Below are 7,564 nucleotides of genomic sequence, written 5' to 3'. Positions count from 1 at the left end.
TCAAGCATTTGATCCATGAATGGTAATGGAAAGTGGTCTTTTCTCGTTGCTTTGCTGAGTCTCCGGTAATCTATGCACATGCGCCACCCGGTTACAGTTCTAGTTGGTATGAGTTCATTCTTGTCATTCCGGATTACCGTCATGCCTCCCTTCTTTGGAACAACTTGTACTGGACTTACCCATGCACTATCAGAAATTGGGTAAATCATTCCTGCTTCTAGGAGTTTGATCACCTCTTTCCTTACTACCTCTTTCATTGTTGGATTTAGCCTTCTTTGTGGTTGGGCCACTGGTTTGAAGTCTTCTTCTAACATGATCTTGTGCATGCAGTATGCAGGGCTGATACCTTTCAAATCTGCCAATACCCATCCGATTGCTGCTTTATTCTTTTGAAGGATTTGTATGAGTCTTGCCTCTTCTGTAGCATTTAACTTCGAGCTAATAATGACCGGCTTACTTCCCTCTTCATCTAAAAATACATATTTCAAATGAGTTGGGAGCACTTTTAATTCTAACTTTGATTCTTTGACTTCTTTTTTTAGCTCCAAATCCTCCACTTTGTCTTCTTTGTTGGATATGTTGCCACCTTTCTCTAATTCTTTGAGAAACAACTCAATTTCTTTTTCTTCTTCTTGAGTGAGTACATTAACTGAATCAACAAGAGACCTCTCTAAAGGGTTAGAGAGATGAATTTGGCTCGCCACTCCTTCGACACTTGCTTCAGTTACATCCATGCGAAAACAATCATTCTTGTCTTTGGGTTGTTTCATAGCATCAAAAAGGTTAAAACATACCTCTTCATCTTGGACTCTTAGCTTCATTATACCGTCGTCGATGTCAATCATCATCCGGGCTGTTTTCGTGAATGGTCTTCCAAGAATGATAGGTGAATCTTTATCTTCTTCCATATCAATCACCACAAAATCTACCGGAAACAAAAATTTGTCAACTTTTACTAACATGTCTTGTGCAATTCCATATGGGAGAGTGGTAGACTTGTCTGCTAGTTGCAAAGTCATTCTTGTTGCTTTCATCTCAATATTTCCCAGCCGCTTTACTATTGATAAAGGAATTAAATTTATGCTTGATCCGAGATCAATCAATCCATTCCCAATATTTTGATTTCCTATTGTGACTGGTAAAGTAACTCTTCCAGGATCTCTCGCCTTTTGAGGGAGGCGTGATATGATAGCACTACATTGTGCATCAAGTATAATAACCTCTTCTTCTTCCGGTCTTTTCTTCTTTGTCAAGATATCTTTCATAAATTTCGCGTATTTTGGCATTTGGGCAATAGCTTCAGAGAATGGAATATTAATTTGTAGTTGCTTAAAAATTTCCATAAACCTGGCATATTGTCTCGCGTTGTCTTTCTTTGAAGGAGCATGAGGATATGGCAAATGTTGACTTGGAATTGTGTTGTTCGCCATCTTATCTTTAGCACTCCTTCTTTTTAATTTCTCCTTCTTGACTTCTCTACTCATATCTTCCTCTTCAGCCCCCTTGTTAATAATTTCGTATTCTTCATCTTCTCCATCATGTTTTTCATCTTCCTTTTCTTTATCGTCTTCGACCTCATTAGTTTCCGTCTCATCCTTGCCACCTTTTTGTCCAGACCTTGTTACCACTGCTTTGCAATGTTCCCTTGGGTTCTCTTCAGTGTTGGCCGAGAAAGTTGCATTTGATTGATTAGTTGCAATCTGCTTAGCAAGTTGGCCCACTTGAGTTTCTAAACTCTTTATAGCTGCTTCTTGATTCTTTTGATTTATTACTGATGTTTGAATGAACTGATTCACTGTCTCCTCCAACTTGGATTGTCCTCCTTGCTGTTGTTGTGGTGGTTGAGTGTATGGTTGGAATGCTTGTTGTTGATACCCTTGATTCGGTGGTCTTTGTTGGTACCCTTGGTTGTTGTATCTTGGTGGATAACCTTGTTGGTATGGCTGATTCTGATATTGATTCTGCCTTTGTCCTTGGTTATTATTCATGTAATTCACTTCTTCTTCTTGCACTGGTGGACAGAATCCTGTTTGATGATCTCCCTTGCACAATTCTCACCTAGCAACTTGATATGAATTAGATACCCCGTTCAGCTCCTTGATCTGTTGTGGTAATTTAGACATTTGTTGTGTCAAAAGCTCCACTTGTGAAGTTAGCAATTTGTTCTGAGCAAGTAGAGCATCACTGTTGTTCAACTCTAACATTCCGGGTTTCTTATCTCTTACTGTTCGATCATGATTGCCTTGACGATCATTTAGAGCCATTCGCTCTATTATCTGAGTAGCTTCTTCAGGTGTTTTGGACATGAGAGAACCACCAGCTGTGGCGTCCAAAAGTGTCTTGTTTGTAGCTGTGAGACCGTTACGGAACATATGGATTTGATCGACGTCTGTAAAGCCGTGTCCTTTGCACTTTCTCAACATAGCTTTATACCTTTCCCATGCTTCATTTAAAGATTCATTACTACCTTGAGAAAATACTGCTATTGCTGTTTTTGCTTCAAAGAATCGGTTTTGAGAGTAAAACCTTTCCAGAAACTTTTCTTCCAATGTGTTCCAATTAGTCATCACTACTTCAGGTTGATCCAGATACCAATCTTTTGCCTTAGATAGCAAAGAGTGTGGGAACAACCTCTTAAATAATGCTTCCTCATCAGCTTGAGCGACACCCGTAGTACCTGCTAACTCATAGAATCGAGTAAGATGCGTGTACGGGTCTTCATGGTCCAATCCGACGAAAGGACTTGCACAAATCAATTGTATGATACCGGTTTTTAGTTCTGTCGGTCGCCCGTTGGCGGCAGTTCTAGCGAACTGAGGATTGAGTCTTGGACTATTAGCACATGGACCATTAGCAGCCATGTTGACAATAGTAAGTTGTATAAAAACTTCCGGTTCTTCCTCCGTGAATAGTTCGTGAAAGAAGAATCCTTCTTGCGATTCGTCAATGGTTTCAAGTTGTTGTGACGATGTCGCGGTTGCGTTGTCTCTTGCTTTTGCTATGTTTGCTCTTCTTCGTGCTTTGCTATTTAACCTCCTAGCGGTCCTTTCGATCTCGGGATCAAAAAGAAGTTGATCGCTAGAAACTTTGCTGCGCATACACGATCTTCTGCAAAACTAGCAAACACGTGAAACAACCAAATCGAGAAAATAAAAATTAAAACTCAAAATAAGAACTATTGCAATGCGTGCAATATTGACACCAATCCCCGGCAACGGCGCCAATTTGTTGAAAGTATTTGTGGGTAAATATTTTCTGTAATATATCGTATCCACAGGGATTGGTTAATATCACTGCCGTTCTATAGTTGTTTATTTTGAGTTAGGAAAATTGAGTTTGGTTTGTTTTATACTAATAATAATATCAAAAGCAAATAATAAAATAAAAGCAGGGAAAGGACTTTGTGTTAACAAATAAAGAAAGATGTTGAGCCTTTAGGGTTCATCAACCTAATCCTATACAATTATCAATTAATTCACAATAGAACAATCCTTTGAATCATTATCTTCACTTATCCTCAAATAAGATTCCATGTCTGCAAATCAAATTAGATAACTTTTACCGGTATGAGATTCGATCTCTCCAATATCAATAACGATAATAGTAATTAAGAACGATAATTATGAAAACCCAATTACAATTCCATCTCTGCAAATTGCAATTGAATCAATATACTACCTAGGGCAAAAGTTAAATCCTTTCTTTCGATCAAAGATTCAACAATAATTTAAGAATAAAAACAAGGTTTCTTATTGATAATGAATTCAAATAATTGTTCACAGGAATTAATCAATGGTATTGTATAATCATAGGTTAACTACTACCTTAGACTCAACAAGAGGAATTTAGCTCTCCATAGACATGAAGAACAAACAAGATTTCATGGATGGATTCATCTTCATCAAGGGAATGTCTTCAATTGATGTTGAATTCTCCGTCGGATGTTGTTTGCTGTTCTGGATTAGGATTGCTCTCTGAATTTCGCTCACAAAAGATCTCTACCAAGTATATATAACCACTTGGAAACTAGGGCTTTAAAACAGAACTTTTGGGCTTTTAACGCCGAGGCCGCGGCGCGGCATCGGACTGGCGCGGCGCGCTCACAAACAGAGACTTTGGCGCGGCGCTGGCTAGAACTCCCGCGGCGCGCCCTTGTCAGACTTCAACTTTTTGCTTTGCCTTTGAGACTTCCAGCTTTCTTTCCTCTTCATGTTCTTCTTAAGTTCCAATTCAGCTCAAAACCTGCAACAATAACACCCACAAGTGATTCGATTTGCTTTATACATGAACTAAACTTATTCAGTTCAATTCTTCATAAAACCCTATGGATTCATCACAATTTGCATTAGTTTAGAGAAGAAATCACTTATATTAACACATGAATTTACCATTAATTTCCTCCTAACAGAGAACGCGCGCTATTTTCTGTCTATCTTATACTTTTATGATTTTAGTTTTTTTGGTATTAATTTTAATTTAAAAAATTCAAGTTCAAATTAAATGATGGTTCATAGCCCCCAAGAACGAGACATGTAATGACTGAATTTTGAGAAGACAATGTTGCCTATGTATTACTCATGTTAGAAGGTATTCCAAAATCAAAGCTACCTTGATGTGGAATTCGTAGATGCTTTAAGTTTCCTATCTAACGGTTTCCTATGAAGGCAACTGATATTCATCATCAAATAGTTCAAATTAAATCAATTGTCTTGAGAAAGACATTTGATCTGAACCTTTGTATGTACCCATTAATATTATGAGAAAACATGATGGTTCTTGGCTTGAGAACCCAACATGTTTCTCTTTTTCTCCTATATATATTTTAGGACAAGTTATCAATATCTTCATCATTTTTTGTATGTACCCATTTTGCTCACTGTGCATTTCTTCAACCTCGTTGCAAGCTCAGTGTTTCAATATGACACCTATGTGTAGGTATTGTTACTTTCTCTTTATTCCTTCTACTTTCCTCCTTCTTAGAACACGGTATAGCTTAGGAAGTGACATACAAACCAGAATTCGATTGAACCCCAAAAATTATGAAGAGAGATATGAATTGCGGGCTCGTTGAATTGAAAATGTGTAACTAGAAAATGTGAGTATTGAATAAGACATAATTTAGAGAGACATGTTTGCTAATGATAATAGTAGTAATAATAGTGGTAGCTCTGATACTAACTCGACTATGCATATTATGTTATTTTGGCCTCCTTTTTCTTAGGCCCAGTGCGAAAGACAATGATATTGGTGATGACCTCCGTTGATTCAAACAATGCTTGTTTCTGCAATAATGTAATGAGCATTGACTATGTGATCATCAATGAAGCAAGAGTGAATTTCGTAAACGGATATAAATTTCCTCTACTAATCATTAGGATGATGTCATTTTGGAACCTTATGTTTATGGTGAGATGGCATGCGTGGGGCAGACTCATGGAATGGTAGGTGTAATGCCCGTAATTTAATTTAATTATTTTCGAATTATTTTTGATTTGGTTGTCAAAGTTGTGAATTGTTGTAAAATGTTGGTTTAAGTTGTCATGTTGTTAGTTGATTTAATTGATTGATTAACATTGGCCATTATTTATGAGAATATTTGTAAGAACTATTATGGGCTTATTTAATGGTTGGTGGTAATAAAAGTGGGGTGTGAAAATTAAGCCCAATAGAATTTTTAAGAGTAATGGAATTATTTGGTTAAGTGGAATAAAAGAAATTAGGTTATCAGTAAGAGAAGCATAAGGGTTAGTCTTGGAGAGGAGAAAAAAAGGTTTTGGAGTGTGACCGTGGAAAAAGCTGCAGAAGAGGAAAAGAGAGAAGAGGTCAAGGTTGGAAGCTATGGCAAAAGCTAGGTTCAATCAGTGGAATAGAGCGGTCTCCAATCCAAGTAAGGGTGGGGTTATAACTCTATAATAGGGTATATGATGAGCATTATGTAGGGATTGGGTATGTATAATTATAGTTGTGCTTGAGTTCTTGTTGTGGATTATATAGAGTCGATGAATTATTTCCTATCTATTTATCACTATGCTGTGAAATTGAATTGTTATTTTTTGGAAATTGTTTGACTATCATGAATTTGTAACATATCATAGTTGCTCTGTTGCGGTGAGTTAGTCCGAGAGGTAGTAATTGTAGGAAAAGGGGATTAAAAAAAGTCCTGGGATGAAAAAAAAGATGAGAGGCGCCTGCCTCTCGTCATGGTAAGTAGAGAGAGGCGCTAGCCTCATGAGATAGGGGAAGGAGGCGGTTGCCTCTTGGCGCTAGAGAGGCAAGCGTAATTGCCTCTAGTGATTGTCTCTCACAAAATTAAAGTATTAGTTAATTATTCAATATATCATGTACCATGTAGAATGTAGCTAGGATAATTCATTTCTAATTAATTATAATACAATTGATAATGACACTCGGTAATCAATTGAAGACTAGATTATTTTAATTAGTTGAATGAATTAGTTAAATGGATTAGCAACAGTAGCAGAGGATAATTAACAGCAAAATGCCACAATAAATAATACAGCAATCAGTAGTGCAAGTTAATAATTGATGACAAAAATAGTAGGCAATGTTTAATAGCAGTAGTATGTTGGGAATTTTTGTAGCAGGATAAATGTAGAAAATAACAGTAAGTTAGCAGAAAAATTAATTAACCGAATATAGTCGGGTTACCCGAATAATTATACCGAGTTGTTTACGAATAATTCGGTCGAGACGGTGAGTTGTATAAGTTGTTGTTGTACGTGTACATTATTGTAGTAAATTTCAGGTGAAATGATTGTTGTTGTGTTGCCTCTATTAATTGACATATTCAAGTTGTAGGCTTATGGCCAATATTGATGTTGTTGTTAAGTTGGTTATTTTACCTTGTTGTTTTGTTGTTGTCGCATACATAACATATTCAAGTTGGAGCTGATGCTCAATAAGTTAGCCGGGATTCGCAAATATTAAGTTGAAGGCTTATGCCTTGTGGACGCCTCTACTAACTGACGATTTCTAAGTTGGGAGTTTTGCTCCATTGGTACCACATGCATGTGCATATATTATACGAGTCGCATCCGGTGTCGCGTGATTAAGTTGTTGTTGTTGTATGTTGTTGAATTGAGATGAATTATGTTGTTTGAAAGTTGTGAAGCGGTGATTCTATATAATGTAATCTAATATATTGTTTATCATACACTCAATTATATGGTTTGATATCTCACTCTCTTCTGTTTGAATGTTACCTCTATGTTGGTAACGTGCAGGTAATATAGAAGGATTGATGTCACCTTCATTAGTTTGAGTCGGTGTTGTCGCTCTGATACGTAGCACTCGGGGGGATTATCGCATGTTTTCCTTATTGTTGATTTGTCTCCATTGCTGAATTTTTGAGTTGTTTCCCTTTAAGACTTGTTGTTTTTGGAGTTGTTTTATGTCAAAATAAGATGCTATGTTTAATTGAAGTTTAAAGTTGTGAATTCGTTGCGTGTTTAATTAAAGTTGATTTATTTTAAAGAGACTAAACAGGTTGAATAAGAGTTATCCATTTAAAAATGTTACGTATATGTATTGCATAAGTTTATGT

The sequence above is a fragment of the Vicia villosa genome, linkage group LG1, assembly GCF_029867415.1.
Source record: "Vicia villosa cultivar HV-30 ecotype Madison, WI linkage group LG1, Vvil1.0, whole genome shotgun sequence".
NCBI lineage: Eukaryota > Viridiplantae > Streptophyta > Magnoliopsida > Fabales > Fabaceae > Vicia > Vicia villosa.
The sequence above is the reverse complement of the archived record's forward strand: the minus strand, read 5'-3'. Positions refer to the sequence as shown.